The sequence below is a fragment of the Triticum aestivum genome, chromosome 7B (assembly GCF_018294505.1).
Source record: "Triticum aestivum cultivar Chinese Spring chromosome 7B, IWGSC CS RefSeq v2.1, whole genome shotgun sequence".
Lineage (NCBI taxonomy): Eukaryota > Viridiplantae > Streptophyta > Magnoliopsida > Poales > Poaceae > Triticum > Triticum aestivum.
Genome location: NC_057813.1, coordinates 248,399,262 through 248,415,159, shown reverse-complemented (window position 1 = coordinate 248,415,159; position 15,898 = coordinate 248,399,262). Strand labels below are relative to the sequence as shown.

General features: G+C 41.7%; 1 non-coding gene across 1 annotated transcript; it reads right to left on the bottom strand.

The window, feature by feature from the left end:
• Positions 1–2,531: 2,531 nt before the first annotated feature.
• LOC123163443 (small nucleolar RNA snoR101) lies at positions 2,532–2,594 on the bottom strand. The gene has a single exon (XR_006481897.1). It is a non-coding gene; the product is annotated as a small nucleolar RNA snoR101 (small nucleolar RNA).
• Positions 2,595–15,898: the final 13,304 nt, after the last annotated feature.

Here is a 15,898-nt window from a genome sequence, read left to right as displayed (position 1 = left end):
ACGGCCAGTGTATGTAATATGCTACTTTGTTCCCTATATTTGCACTAGTGGCGAACTTTGATGCCCATTGGATGTAATATGTGTAATAGATGTAATAGGCTAGCATTAGTTGCTTGCTTATTTATTTCCTTATTCTCTTGTTTAGTTGTTTGCTTGTAGTCACTGCAGTTCCTTTTCCGCGTTTTTCTAGTGGCCACAATAACCTATTTTTGGTAACTAGGCCACAATAATCATGGCAACACACTGACTGTTGTAACCATGGGCCTCCTGCAGGCCATAGGATCCATGGGCCTTCTACGGGCCATAGGATCCATGGGCCTTCTACGGGCCATAGGATCCATGGACTTTCTACGGGCCGTATGATCCATGGGCCTTCTATGGGCCGTAGGATCCATTGGTCTTCTACGGGCCGTAGGATCCATGGGCCTTCTACGGGGCGTATAATAATTTTGCAAAACATCGGTCGTACTATTCGTGGACCATAACGGGTCGTTAATAGGCCGTATTTGATAACGCTATGAAAACATCCCAATGGGTTAACGGGCCACAAACGGGCCGAATGTAACCATGGGCTAAATTTGGCCCACAAACGAAACAGGTTAGTAACGTATCGTAACTAACCGAATTCTAGAAATGAGCCCAAGAATAAATGGGCCCTTAGAAGGCCGAAAGTTAACACGGGCTGGAAACGGCCGACGGAATAATGGGTCGTTAATGGGTATAGAGTGATACACTGTTCATTATGGGCCAGTTTCATCTTGGGCTTTAATGGGCCGAGAGTTACAGAGGGCCTCATATGGGCCAAAAGACATCATGGGCCATACATGGGCCGGAAGTTACAACGGGCTGGAATCATATTGGACAGCCCAGATGAAGCTACTGGGCTTAATTTCGATAGGCCGTAACGGACTGGGAGTTAGCGAGCCGTAAATGGGCTATATACGAACAGACCGTTAACAGTCTTTCCGTGGGCGGGCCCATTACCTTTTGACCAAGTCAAACGGGCCGGCCTTTTCTCCAGAATGGGCCTCTATTGGGCCGTGCCATGTGTCGACGTATCATAGGCGCCTCCTGTCCAATGAGTGGTTGACGTCTGTCCCAACAGTGAGCCAACACGTGTTTCCTCTGGCCAATGAGAATTTTACACGTGGAAAATCCCCATTGGTCCGGGCTGTTAACGGGTTATCGGATCCAAAACCGGACCCAGTAGCATAACGGCGACCTGTTACGATGGATGCCATGTGTCGGTCACCCTTGACGAAAGCACTTCTATAACGCACGATTTATCATCATGGAAGTGGACACTTCCGTGGTGATAATTTTGGTAATGTCAATGAACACTTCTATGACAACACAGGTATGACTATCTTAATTTTGTCCTAAAATCGTCATGGATGTACATGTATGACAAAGAATGTGACCTGTTGTGACAAACATGTATCATCACGAAAGTGTATTTTTTTGTAGTGCACGCCTTCGTCTGGCTGCCCGTTTCCGCTCTTCTTCCTCATCGTAAACAGTTCATTGAACTGAACCGTATGCCGTGCATCGCACATGCAACTAAAATTTGAATCGTGTTTGATGCATCCGTCATCGCAAACGTTTTGCACCTTTTTTGACGGTTTTTTACACCGCCGTTTGCGATTATTGCATCGCACACAGTTCCGTTGAAGGGTCTCTGATCGTAGTGTCGCGTTAGCATCATCCTGCAATAGTGTATGTATTCTATAGCATTTTTCCATGTTGAACTTTCAGACCTTTGAACTATCCCAACTAGAGATGCTTATCTCAAGACAGATAAGAGATGAAAAACAAAAGGCAAAAGGCAAAAGGCAAAAAGAATGTAAAAAACCTCTATAAATTTAGGGCTCCTAGAAGCATCAACATCAGCACATGCATAGAGGGAAAACATTACATGAAAAGTAGCAAAATGGAACTGAAGTAATATACAATTTTTTTGTCAACAAACTTATGGTCTATCGAGATCTGAACTGATTGTGTTACAAGCACACTGACAAAACCCAATGAGCTGATTAAGTACATGTTAAAAGGATAATCAAGTTCATGTATATTAATTGGGCGAAGTTCAAAAATGAAATTTTTGAAAATTTTGTACTGTTTTTTCTATAACAACTAGTCATATTTGGCCAACAATGTATATTACACTGTCAAAATAAGATTTTTGAACTGAACTAAATTAATAAATTATACTGAACACCTAAAGAACGTGTTCTTTTCACATATTTCCAACTACACAATTAGCAGAGCACATGTACACATTTTAATAGTAGAAGTGAAGTGGAAGAGATTGATATGAGAGTGTCGTTGACGCATGAAGAGGACTACCATTGGCACTCAACTTGGATGGATGCCAGCAACCGTTGTGGACGGGCTGGTCGTGGTGCGTCCCAACCCGAGGAGGTTGGTGGCTGTGTGACGCGTTGCCGAGACAATACATAATAATTGAACTGAACAGATTTTAGATATTGAACTGAACCGAAAGGAGAAACTGGACATCACACATACATTTCTACATCGGGATTGATATAGTGTCCACATGAACTTACCTGAAGTTCAGAGATCAAGTGTAAGACATCATATGCACTTAAGAATTAGAAAACGCTTGCAAACTCTGAGCTTGTACTCTCACTAATAATTAATAGGACTCTCGTGTTTCTTGAGCACAGATCAACGGAAAACACCCAAAAGCAAAATCCCTACTGTTTGCAAATGTTCCATAGAATATCTTATCATGAACGGACTAGTGAACTTACAGAGGATTTGTTTCCAGCGACCTTCCCGGCGGTTCAGGTTTTTTTATTTCTCGAGCTCTAATTTTTTAGCTTGCCCGACATCTAAGCATGAACTACACGATACTTGTACTGATATTTTTTTGTCAATGAACTTCTGCAATTTAGGTACTAGAACTCACTGATGCTATTTACTCTTCGTTTTAAAGTCATTTTCAGTACATGCCAAACATTTGTCTTTTAAACACATCCACAGGTTAAAAGGATCAGTACATGATGAACAATGTTAGTTTCAGAAGCAAAACTTGCACTAAATATGTTCAGGGAACATGAGGCTCTCATGTACTCTAGGCTACACACCGGACCTATCTTTTACCATGATGCACCTTCTACTATGGAATGTAGACACGGAAACAAAACAATTTCTTATAAATCTTCCTAGCCCATTAACTTCAACCTTTAGAAGAAAAAGTTCTTTTTTGGGAGAGAATAGAGGATGATTTTTAAATTGCAGTACTTACCCAGCGCTAGAGCTCATGGGGAAGAGGACCGATGGACAAAGGAAAAAAACATTTATGTACTTACCCTAGGGTGTCTGCCATGTGAATTGGCCAAGGTATTTTTTGGGCAAACATTTCTACCTAGTTGTCCGTACTTCATATGAACTGCCCAACATTTTTTGTGCAATGAACTTACTATCCCGGACTACTCTCTTCCCCTATCATCCTAATAAAACACTATTTTTTTGGTGGAGTGCTCTAGTACCTGAACTACTCTCTTCCTGCTTTTCTCGACTCTTGTATTTGAACTACTCAAAATATTTTAGTTAAAATCTTTCTAAAAGCAGTAAAAACCAAGCGATGTCGTGGCAGCTAGGAACGAAAAAGAAAACAAAGAGAGCTAGCAAAAACGCACTGCACCGTTTCGCTTTGCCATGAGATGGCCATGGAGCTAGGCGATGTTTGATGGCCCTACAAAGGCACTACATCACTGAATGTGCAAGAAATAGGAGAAAAAAGTTCAGTAGCGACACTGGCTCACCAGCAAAAAAAGACATATACTACAGAATGTGCCAAAAACAAGAGAACCAACATTTTGGCACTAAACTGTCACCACTCACTATCGTAAAATGTGGAAGAAACAGGAGAACCAACATCAATAAATTTGTATGTACAATGGAGTGTGAGTTGGAAAGATTAAATTTAGTATAACATGCATTTTATTATTTCAATATTCTAATTCGGAATTAAAATGACCGAGGAGAGACAATTAGTAGCTCATGGCAAGACCTAAATCTGCTTGATCAAACATTATACAATTATGCACTAAAATTAAGCTACTTAATTCTGGATAAGAATCACAAGGTTGTATTTGAATGAAGATACAAATAGTATTAGACAAACCTGAGGATATAGCTCAGAGCTTCATTTGGCTGGGTATCATCAGTACTCCCTCCATGTCAAGTTCTGAACTAATCCTCTTTTGAAGTTGAGACAAACAAAGTCGCATTGGGGTTGATAGAGGGCGTTGATGCGCCGGGTTGTCGAGGCCACGTTGAATGGGCAGTGGTGGCAAAGGTGAACGGTCTGGGGTGGCAGAGGTGAACGGCCTACGTGTTGAGGCGGCGGGATACATTTTTTTAGAAGAACAGGGAGGCTCCTCCCCGGTTCCATTTTATAGAATGAAACCATAAAGTTTTTCGGGATACATCAGGTCACTGAGAGGAGCAGTTCAGGGAAGGACTAATCGAAATGGAACAAAAATTACATCAAGGATGCAGAAGGAAATCGGCAGGAACCCAGCACGCACATGGCGTAAGCAAATCATGCTCCTACTAGACGCAGAGTAGTTCCTGGGAGGATTTTGTGAGACTTCAGCGGTGGCGCGGCTGCAGCTTGAGGTGACCAGGTGGTCGTCAGTGTTCGGGCTTGATAATGCTGAAGCTCCAGTCTCTCGCTTTTTGGAAGGAGAGGTAAAACCCAGTGCGTCGTCCGTGATCTTCAGCTTGGCCCATGGATCCACCAGAGGGGCTTTGGGGTGCCTCATCATCAGCCACTGATCAGTAGCGGTCGTCTCAGGAAGTTTTTAAGATGTGTTGAGAAGGCCTCCAGCCTTTCTGCATTCTCGCCCGAGGACAATATTGTCTAGTTCTTGATAGTCCTTAAGATCAACCTCAGCACCTGCTTAATCGAGACCCATAAGGTGTTATTGAAAATAATGGAGTTCCTATATTTCCAAACACACCAAAGTATAGCAGCACTAACAGTGCCGAGAACTGAATGTTTTTTATTAGCAATCCAAAATTTGGCAACTGATTCAAAGTTAGTCCCTATGTTTACTCCAAAATGGCTTGTGATCAATGACCAAATTTGCCTAGCCACAACACACTCAAAGAATAGGTGTGTACATGTTTCAGCCTCAGAGCAGAAGACACAATCAAGTGGCTTAATAATCTGTCTTTTTCTGATATTATCTCTAGTCATCAGTTTGTTGTTTGCAAAGAGCCATAAAAAACATGAATTTTAGGGGGTGTTTTTAGTTTCCACACTGATGGGATCAAAACAGGTTGCACTCCCTTGAAATTAATCACATGGTAGAGGGAACTAGTAGAATAGATCCCTTTGTTTTTCAAGTGCCAAACAAGGGCATCTGTGTCATTTTTTAGCACCAGACTGCCAGCTGCCTCAATCAACTGATACCATTGCTCCATGAGCTTTTCATCGAAGTTTCTTATAAAGGTGAGTTTTAGTTGAAGACCATCCCATACCTCACTAACACTCTTGGTTTGCTCATTGCATATGGAGTAGATAGGCCAGAATTGCATAGCTAGGGGGGAAGTACCGAACCAGGTATCCTCCCAGAATCTAACTTTATCTCCTGACCCAAACTTCCATTTATAACTAAATTTCAGTGCTTGGATAATGGATTTTATCCCTTTCCAAAACCTAGAGGCACTGGGTGACAAGTTAGGTGCAAAGATATTTATCTTGCCAGCCATGTACTTGTGATCTATGATCAGCTTCCAAGGCTTCCCTTCTCCTTCATAGTATCTTTTCACCCAGGAACCTAGTAAACAGAGGTTAATGTCATGAAGATTTGAAATTCCCAGACCTCGAAATTCTTTGTTCATACACACCATCCTCCAGTTGGCTAAATGGAGTTTCCTATGTCCTTCAAAATCATTCCACAAACAGTTGGCCATTTGGGAGTTAATCATTTCAATAGCCCATTTAGGGAATTTGAAGAAGGAAAGCAGATGATGCGAATGCTAGCAAGACAAGCTTGGATCAAAATGAGCCTGCCTCTATATGAGAGGAGCTTTCCTCTCCAACCAACAATCCTTTTCATTATCTTATCTATTAGAGGTTGGATGTCCTATTTTCTAAGTTTGTCATGGTGTAGAGGAATACCAAGATATTTGATGGGAAATTTTCCCCCTTTACATTCCAGGATAGAAAGAAGAGGTATGAACTCAGTATCTATCATATTAATGGGAATGAGTTCACTCTTAGAGTAGTTAATCCTCATCACGGACACTTGCTCAAAGCAAGTGAGGATAGATTTAAGGTTGGAGGTGACGGTGTCCTGGACAAGGGGTACTCCTCACGTCGTCTCCCGACCTGCGGGTCGGGCAGAGGACCCCCATGGCGGTTTACTAATGGGCCACTTTAGGCAGTCCATGCCATATACAAGGAAGACTCCACAAGACTTGGCGCTCAAGCCAAGGACTCTCCTAAAACCCTAGGCCTCCGGCGTGCTATATAAACCGAGGCCAGACTAGTCAATAGATCATCTCATATTCATTAGATCAATCTCGTGGTAGACACATGTACCCTGTAATACACCCATATCAATATAATCAAAAGGAGAATGTAGAGTTTTACCTCCATCAAGAGGGTCCGAACCTGGGTAAAATCCCGTGTCCATGTTACCATCGCTCCAAAACGCCTAGCTTATGACCCCTACTACGAGATATGCCGGATTTGACACCGATATTGATATTTTCATTGAGAGCCTGCCGGGTGATCACCACGGATCGATGGATTATTAGGTGATATTTTTTCAAGTTATATCCATATGGAATAAAGCAATTTCTTCGTGACGTGTTTCTACGGCCTTGCTATATTGTTTTCAGATCGGTTTTGATCTCGTGGACGGTGACGATTTTTTGTATGATTCGATCACGATAGGATAGCCGAGGTATCCGCCAGTATGCGTGCGTCTAGACAAAAATACAAGGGCCGCCCTACTCCTCGGCTACATCAAGGAAATCAGACCAAGGCGAGCCATGCATGCAAGCGTGGATAGAATAATGATTCTTCTGGCCGCACACGGATCAAGGGAACAATTCTTTTTGGGCTTTTTCCTCCTCTGCACGTGAGCCATCAGGACAGTGCACCAATTTGCTAACTAGCACTATTAGTTAATTGAAGTATATGATGGTTCCTATGAATTGTGCGCCTCAGTCCTTGCTATACTAGTTACGTAAAGGCAAAACTAATGTTTGTTTCTTCCTGTTTTTCATAAATTGTTGCGGAAACTCCCCGTGAAGATCAACCCAGCCAGCAGGATCTGAGGTCGGCTGACAGAGTTCGGCTAGGCGGCATTCCAGCTAAGGACGCGACAGAGCTTGCACCTGCGCGTACGGACCGAGATGCTGTATCAATCCCGTCGGTTGCTGACAGCATCAGGGAGATTCACTTCCTTTTGTTTTTCAATTCAGCTTCTAGTCGTTCTACTACCTTCTGGCGAGAAGTACGTAAGTACAACTACTCCTACTAATGCAATTGATTTAGTCTTACAGCACGATCTCCTAAACCTAGTTGGTGGATACTAGTAATCCAACCAGTATTACTACTGCATGTTTTGGTAAATCCTCATATAAAGATTGAAGCAGTCTGACTCTCGGTATTAGTTCAGTATGAATCAGTTTTTCTTGCTTCCATCTGCTGCGGTCATCATCATCGAACAGGTTTTATTTTTCCGAAGTGTTCGCTTAGCACGTAAAATTATTACAAAGAATATTTTTTGTTCGTTTGTACCGCACTATTTTTTTCAGAGATATTCTACCGACGTTTGTACGGTGGTCTGGCCGGATTCTCGCCGTCGTCAGGACGGGCCGACCTTCATCATGCCACAACGCCATGCGTGTTTGGCGCTAGCTTTGTGTGTCATACGCACCGCTGGGTCCCGAAGAGTACACAGGCCTAGGACAGACAGTACCGCGTACATCAAGTACACTCTGCACAGACGGTAGCGTCATTAGAAGGGAGTTCTTTCCTTCTCTCTTTGTGATTTTTCTTTTTTAGTTCAGCACGTATGTCACTACCATTCATCAGTGGTGTTTTCGGCCGCATGCATACACGAGCATCAAAAGTGCTGGGTTTTGCACCATGGCCTTTGCGGTCCAAATGAATAGTATAAACTCACTTTGCACTGACGTTTTGTTAGTGTATACGGATTTTTTTCGTTCGTGGTCTGACAAACATCGCATCTACAACCGAAAACGCCCTATAAAATATAGATAATCTATTTGGACTGTGTCACACAGTCACCGTCGTGCCAACGTCGTCATCCCGCCTCCGCCGACCAAGTTGTGTGGTCACCATGGCCCGCTACCCTTATCAAACCGGCGTTTGCCACCTCGACCTCTTTCGACAGGTCAAACGACGTGGGCTTTAGTGTCACCTCATCGACCCGTTCCGTCAACTAGGCTGGACCAGAGCCTTCACTGTCACTTCATCAACCTACTCCAGTGACTTCGGCGTCACCAGCCGACCAGCTTCGTCATGATAGCTGGACCGGGGGCTTCACCTCGACATATCGGCAGTGTTGTGTTGTCACTTCGTCAAGCCGAGCCCTTCGCTCGGGCATCTCAGAACCGGCTTGGGGGCTGGGACCTCGGCCAGGCCGAGGACTACGTCTTATTCCCGTCACAAGCCCAGACCGCATCATCTACACTGAAAACATTAACTAGCTAAGTCGCTTTCATACTCAACTTTCTCAATTTTCAATTTCTATTCGGTTCAGCCAACCATTATATTTGTGTTTAAAAAAGACCTGTTTGTCTAAAACGGTGTCTGCTAAAAACAACTTTCTTTGTCTAGGTTAACTAGGGGCTCATAAATTTATATGAGCCGTTTTATAATAAATTATTTCTTCTTAGTCGTTGCAAAGTCTTTTTCTGTTGCTCCTTTCTCGACTCAAGTGTATGGTCAATAGCCCAGTTTCTCATTAAAACCACTCGAATTTAGTTCGGCATATTGGCCTCTGAGAAGCACTCCGTCTTCGGGATATTGAGGTTGAAGCCGAAAGCTTACCTACTTGAAGTTTGGAGATCGGATGTGTCATGTTAAAGCACGGCGGAAGGAAAAAAAATATGTTTAAAGACCAATTTTCAGATTGGCACCAAAAAACTTGATTTAGTTGTGACGTCCAGCTTTTACATATGTTTTTTTCTTTTGGCTTTTCAACCTTATGGCACTTTCAAGCTACGTCTGTGTTTTTCTTTTAGGGGGCGTGACATCCTCATGACCGAGGTGCCCTGCATAATAATTCAGCTCGAAAGATCTTTTTCGACCCATAGCTCGGCATCTTTCCCGCCGAACTACACCTCGTCGTTGACAAAACACACGCCACATCGGGACTAGTTCCCGAGCAGCGCAATGCCAGACGCCTTTAAAGCATTGACAATATTAACGGGGGGCTGAGACTATAGCCGAACCCACCAAAACCAAGGTACCCCATAGAGTCCTCGGCAAAGCATTCTCGGGCATTGCTTTATATGCATCGGTTTCGAATTGTGTCTTCGGTCAATAGTTGGATTGCTCGGCTCCTGTGCTTGCCTCCTATGTCCCACTTTGTTCGGCTAGGTGTGCAAAGGGAGAACCACTGCGATTGTGCTTCCAGCTCGAATGGTTAAGCACCTCAGTGGAGAAAGCCGAAAACTGACTGTCACAAGGGGCATAAACTGGTCAGCGATCCGATGACGGTGTCAAACTATAGATCAATACTAATTACCCCATGTTAAACGATGGGCCTTTCATAACATTGTCTGAAGTGTTAATGGCTAGACTTTGGTCGGTGCCGAACACTAACCGGGGGCTCGTAGCTAGCTTCCCCAGCTTAAAGCTCCTATGACTAAGTGAAAGTTATAAATCCCGCATATCTGATTGCCTCGTTTCCACTAACACAATCGCCTTTGGGCACCGAGACGTCGGCTAAGGGTGGTTTTGTTATTACGGAAACACCATGCGTAGCATCTACAAGTGGGTGGAAGCCGATTCGATGGGCCACTTTCAACTGACAAATGGTCGCAATGGAGTCAAAATAAACATATCATCGGCATTTGTATTTAATATATGAGGGCTGCCTTCCGTAATCATTGTTATAAAGCCATAAATATGCATCAATTTGACTTAAGATTTTGGCCAAGTTGGGTTGCCTGGCTCCTGTGCTTACCCCTACATTCACGATTGTTCGGCTAGGCGGTAAAGGGAGCACCTCTGTGATTGTTACTACCGGGTCATCCGAGTTAGTACCTCAGACTGGGTGAAGCCGAAAGCTAGCCATCTTAAAGGATATAATTGGTCAATGACGACAGTGAAAATTTAGATTCTCTAAAGACCACATGGTTCGGGAACTTTCCCCAAACTAAATCCTCAATATGTTTCTCCCGCGTTGATCGGAGGTGAGGTTTTATGATCATGGTCGGCATGACAACCCAAAGAAAGGAACCGATAGCGGGACTATTTTCTTTGAAAGATGTTTCTTACATTAAAATAGTAATATAACATTCTCTCCGCATATCTTTATTTATAAAACTGTATGGCTGGATTGCCTTGTTTGTCGTAAATCTTTGTCCTCATAAAGGCTTTATAAAGTGGGACAAACACTCCCCGTTTACTGGCCGAGGAGGTTGAAGTCGATGATCGGTCAACAAAGTTTTGTACAGTGTGGATCTGAGCATTAATGATGTAGAGTATTTGGATATATAGAATCATTACACATAATTTGTGATTTTACTCTGGATATCGATCCTTAATTCAGCCACCCGTGCCCGCCGGGGGCTACTGTGCTTCGGGCTTATCATTTACTAATATTAAAGGGGCACATCAATCCCCTGATCTAGTGTTGCCACCCGACCAGTGTCTCGAGGGCTATTGCATTGCTAATTCAATGCAGAAAATTCAAAGTCCTTAGTGTTCGGCTTGACAAAACTATGGGCAAAAGCGTATGCGGATAACAATTGGTACTAATTGGGACTTATCTAGCATCATGCTAATATATTACAGCAACTTCTCAAAACCCTTTCTTAAGAGCCCATCCATCGATCACTATCTCATCTAATGTGCATCTCGGATTTTAGGCTGACACGCACCTTGAGGGATACTGGCTATATATCTCGTCAGCAAATAAAATAAAATCCGCAAACAATCAGCCCAAGACTAAGATGGTACACCACCTCGGATGTTGTCCAGCATAAAGCTTGGATACAAATGGCTGGCTCCATAGAGGGCATTTCTGGCATTAAGCTCGACAAAACTTCAAATTTTTCGAACCAAGGTGATGTATGACACCTTGGATACAGTCCAGCATTGGAGCTCGGATGCAGTCCAGCGTTGGAGTTCGGCTGCAAGAGGATACCTCAGATGCAGTCTGGCATTGGAGCTCAGACGCAAGAGGACACTGCCGCACGGGAACAACTTCAAACCCAAGGTGTGGCATCAAAATAACAAGCCATTGATAAAGGCCGAAAACTTAAAGGGGCTCCTCGGATAGCCAATGAGTAAACTCTTTGGATTCACTTCGGCGATCCTCAAGATCAAAGATGAGAAGATTTGGTGAACCAATTTTCAAGACCGACGACCAAAGACAAAGAATAGTTCAGAAGAATTGAGGAGCATCCCCAACTTGAAGACCGGTTCAGGGGGTTACTGACGGTGTCCTGGACTAGGGGATACTCATCACGTCGTCCCCTGACCTGCGGGTCGGGCCGAGGACCCCCATGGCGGTTCACTAATGGGCCACTTTAGGCAGCCCATGCTGCATACAAGGAAGACTCCACAAGACTTGGCGCTCAAGACAAGGACTCTCCTAACATCCTAGGCCTCCGGTGTGTTATATAGACCGAGGCCAGGCTAGTCAATAGATCATCTCATATTCATTAGATCAATCTCGTGGTAGACACATGTACCCTGTACTACACCCATGTCAATATAATCAAAAGCAAGATGTAGGGTTTTACCTCCATCAAGAGGGCCCGAACCTGGGTAAAATCCCGTGTCCATGTTACCATCGCTCCAAGATGCCTAGCTTAGGACCCCTTCTACGAGATATGACGGATTTGACACCGACAGGAGGCATGGGCAAGATCATTGTCTAAAAAAAGTAGGGTGTCATCAGGATATTGTAGACAAATTATTCCTCCTGGGCACACTTCAGTGCAGGTGGCGGGGCACATCGCCAGGAGGAGTGAGCGCGTCGCCGGCAGGAGGCGTGGGGCGGCGACCACGTCCTTGGGAGGAGGCGCGTCGCGCGTAGCGGCGGTGGAGGTGTCGGGTGGCCCCGACGGTGGCTGGTGGAAGTAGGTATGCCACGGGGGCTGGTGGAAGCCGAGGAGCCCGTGATGGCGGGTGGAAGGGGGAGGCGACGGCGGCGCGTGGAAGGGGGAGCTCGGCGGTGGCGCGTCGAAGGAGGAGGTCGGCGGCGGCGCGTGTAAGCGGAACACTGGCGGCGATGGGAGTTGTGGGTGGATCGGGATCTCGGAGATGCTGGAGGTGGGGTGGGCTCTTTTTCGGGGGTTTTTTGGTCATCGACTAGCTGCTTCATTCTATACGTACCGGTTCGGTGGAAAATGCGTTACGTCGTCTATATAGGGACCGAATGTAACACAATAATATTATGTTTTTTAGGATCACAATAATATTCTGTTACTAGTAACAGAATAGCCTTGTCATGTATGTATGTATGTATGTATATATATATATATATATATATATATATATATATATATATATATATATATATATATATATATATATATATATATATATATATATAGGGATTAACTATTCGTCACCCTGGGTGATGAATAGTTATTTATTCACCCACCTCTATTTTACCATCAATGCACCGTAATTTTACGTTCCGTAAATTTTTTCTTATTTCTGATGTAAAAAGAGACCGTAAGAAAACATATAGTCGCCGTAAAAAATATTTTATGTTATGTAAATTTACAAACGTAAAAACATAGTGTAAAATATACATAAACTACAAACTTTCTTGTCTTATGACATACATTTTTATTTTCTTAAGCCAAATTTGACGTAGTGAATCAATAAGAATGTAACTATTTGAATTTCAAACGAAATTTATTTAGGAAGCGATCGTAAGATTACCTCGGGTGAAGAATAACTTATTCTGCACCCTGGGTAATGAATAGTAACACTATATATATATATATATATATATATATATATATGTGTGTGTGTGTGTGTGTGTGTGTGTGTGTGTGTGTGGTGGGGGGGGGGGGGGGGGGGGGGGAGAGAGAGAATTTTTTAAAGTATAAGCAAAACTACAAAAATAAAAGCAAAAAATAAAACAGAAAACAGTACAAAGAAACTGAGAATGTGCCCTCCACAAAACTATATATATATATATATATATATATATATATATATATATATATATATATATATATATATATATATGATCAAAAAATTCAAATACTTGGAAACATTTTTTTCAATTAGCCGTTCAACATTTTTCGAATGCTTATTCAATATTTTTAAATAATTTTTCAAATTTTTTGAAATATCTGTTCAACATTTTGATATACATGATCAACATTTTCTCAAATACTTGTACAATAGTTTTTCAAATACGTGTTCAATATTTTTCAAATACTTGTTCAACAGTTTTTAAATACTCGTTCAAATATTATATATATATTTATATATATATATATATATATATATATATATATATATATGTATTAAATACTCTTTCAACATTTTTCAAATGTTTTTGGAAGAGTGTTTTTTGTAATATATGTATTTAGAATATTTTAAAGTACAAGCAAAACTACAAAAGTAAAAGCCAGAAAGAAAACAGAAAACGTTAAAAAAAACTGGGAATGTGCCCTCCAGCGCTCCCCCAGGTCTAACTGAACGCTGTGAAAATTTTAGCTCCCATGAGGAATCGACATGTTTCTCAAAAAAAAAAAAAGAGGAATCAAAATCACGCCCTTTAGCTCTTGCGCAGGTTGCCTAACCACCAAACCAACTAGGCAGCAGTGAATGATTTCAGAGCCAACACTTTAAGAATAAGTGTGGACGTGCTTTTATATTGCAGATAATTTTTTTTAGCGAAACCTGATTTTTATTTAAAAACAATTGTGAACGAAAGTAAAAAGCACATAGATTTGAAAACAAAACACGAATTAAAAAAGTTCATCAGTTTTCAAATGCGTTCACAAATTTCAGAAAAGGTTTATCAATTTCGTAAAATAGTTCATCAATTTTTAAAAACAGCTCATCAATTTTGAAAAAAATTCATTGATTTTCAATAAAAGTTCAGAAATTTGAAAAAGTTCATCAATTTTAAAAAGAAACTTTGACAAAGTTCATCAATTCTGAAAATGGTTCACAATGTTTTTTAAAAATTTCATCGATTTTGGAAACAAATATCAATGATTTAAAAATAGTTCATGAATTTCAAAAAAGTTCATTGAATTTAAACCACGCTAATTGAATAAGAAAAAATAATTAACCAATTTGAAAAAAGTTCATTGAATTTTTAAAAAGTTTACCATTTTTTAAATCACAAATTTGAAAATTGTTCATTGATTTTAGAAAAAGTTCGCAAATTTAAATAAAAGTTCATGGATTTTGGTAAAAATGGTTCATCATTTTTTTAAAGGCCATGAATGTGTAAAGAATCCGTGCATTCATTAAAAAAGAAAAAGAAAATATAAAAACCAATAAAAAAGCCCGGAAAAATACCTAGAGCTTAAGAAGGAATATAAGTGGACAAAAGTAATTGTGTCACACAGCCTAGTGGTTGGCTCGATTCGTTCGTACACAGAGGTTGGGAGTTTGAATCTGATCACGTACACATTTTTTGGGTGTTTAGAGGAATAAAACGGTATACGGGCTGACCCTGTTAAGCACCTTCAGTGCCAATTAAGAAAATGCACATTAATGGGCGCTGAAGGCGCCGAATAGGAAATGCCCACCCGGCGGCTAGGTCGTCAGCTTGAACTATGGTAACTACTACGTTCACTAAAACGGGCTGAACCACTGTACAAAAGTTGCTGCTTTTCTCAGTAAACATTAGATTCAATGCGAGATTTTTTTCTTTGGATGAAGGACATTCGTTGAATTGAATTATCAAGGTGATACAACTGAAACATGCTCGGCCTCTGCATAAGATGATGCACACAACCAAGAAGTCCAAACAACCGAAAAATAAACATTGTTTTGCAACAAAAATAAATCAATCTAGCCTAGGGTAGGGCAGGTCCTATACAGAGATTACATCGCCATCTATGGAGGGAGAAAACCGCGTACCTCCGGCCGTGTAGACTCCATCACAAAAAGGTCTCTATTCTTCGACTTCTTCATGATAGAACAAGTACGGAGCCATCATGTACATGCATGAATAATTATTTTGATGCAATTTTCATCAAAACTTGTTTGGCTCCCTTGTCAGTTGAATGTCCTTTAGACGAGAGAAAAATTCATTCCATGCTGCTATGCGAAGGCCAAAGAGGTCCCTACGAAAAAGAAATATCGGGGTTTTCTTGTCCCAAAACGTATTTCATCGTAACAAATTTAGGTCTGACAATCCTGTACAAGTTAGGGTACTGCACCATAAGTGGGGTGGCACCTAGCCAGGTATCTTTCCAGAATCGAACCGGAGAACCATCCCTAACTTAGAAAGTACCAAATTAAAAAAAGAATTCCTTGGCCTTCATGACACCATACCAAAAGATTCAATGCGAGATGGTCGTCAGTTTAGCTATTAGCTCTGCAACAAAGATGATGTTGCACTCACACGTTTGCAACAAAGTTCATGTTGCAGAACTTTTACAACAAAGGTATTTCAGCATAAATTTTTCTGCAACATGATGATCATGATGCTAC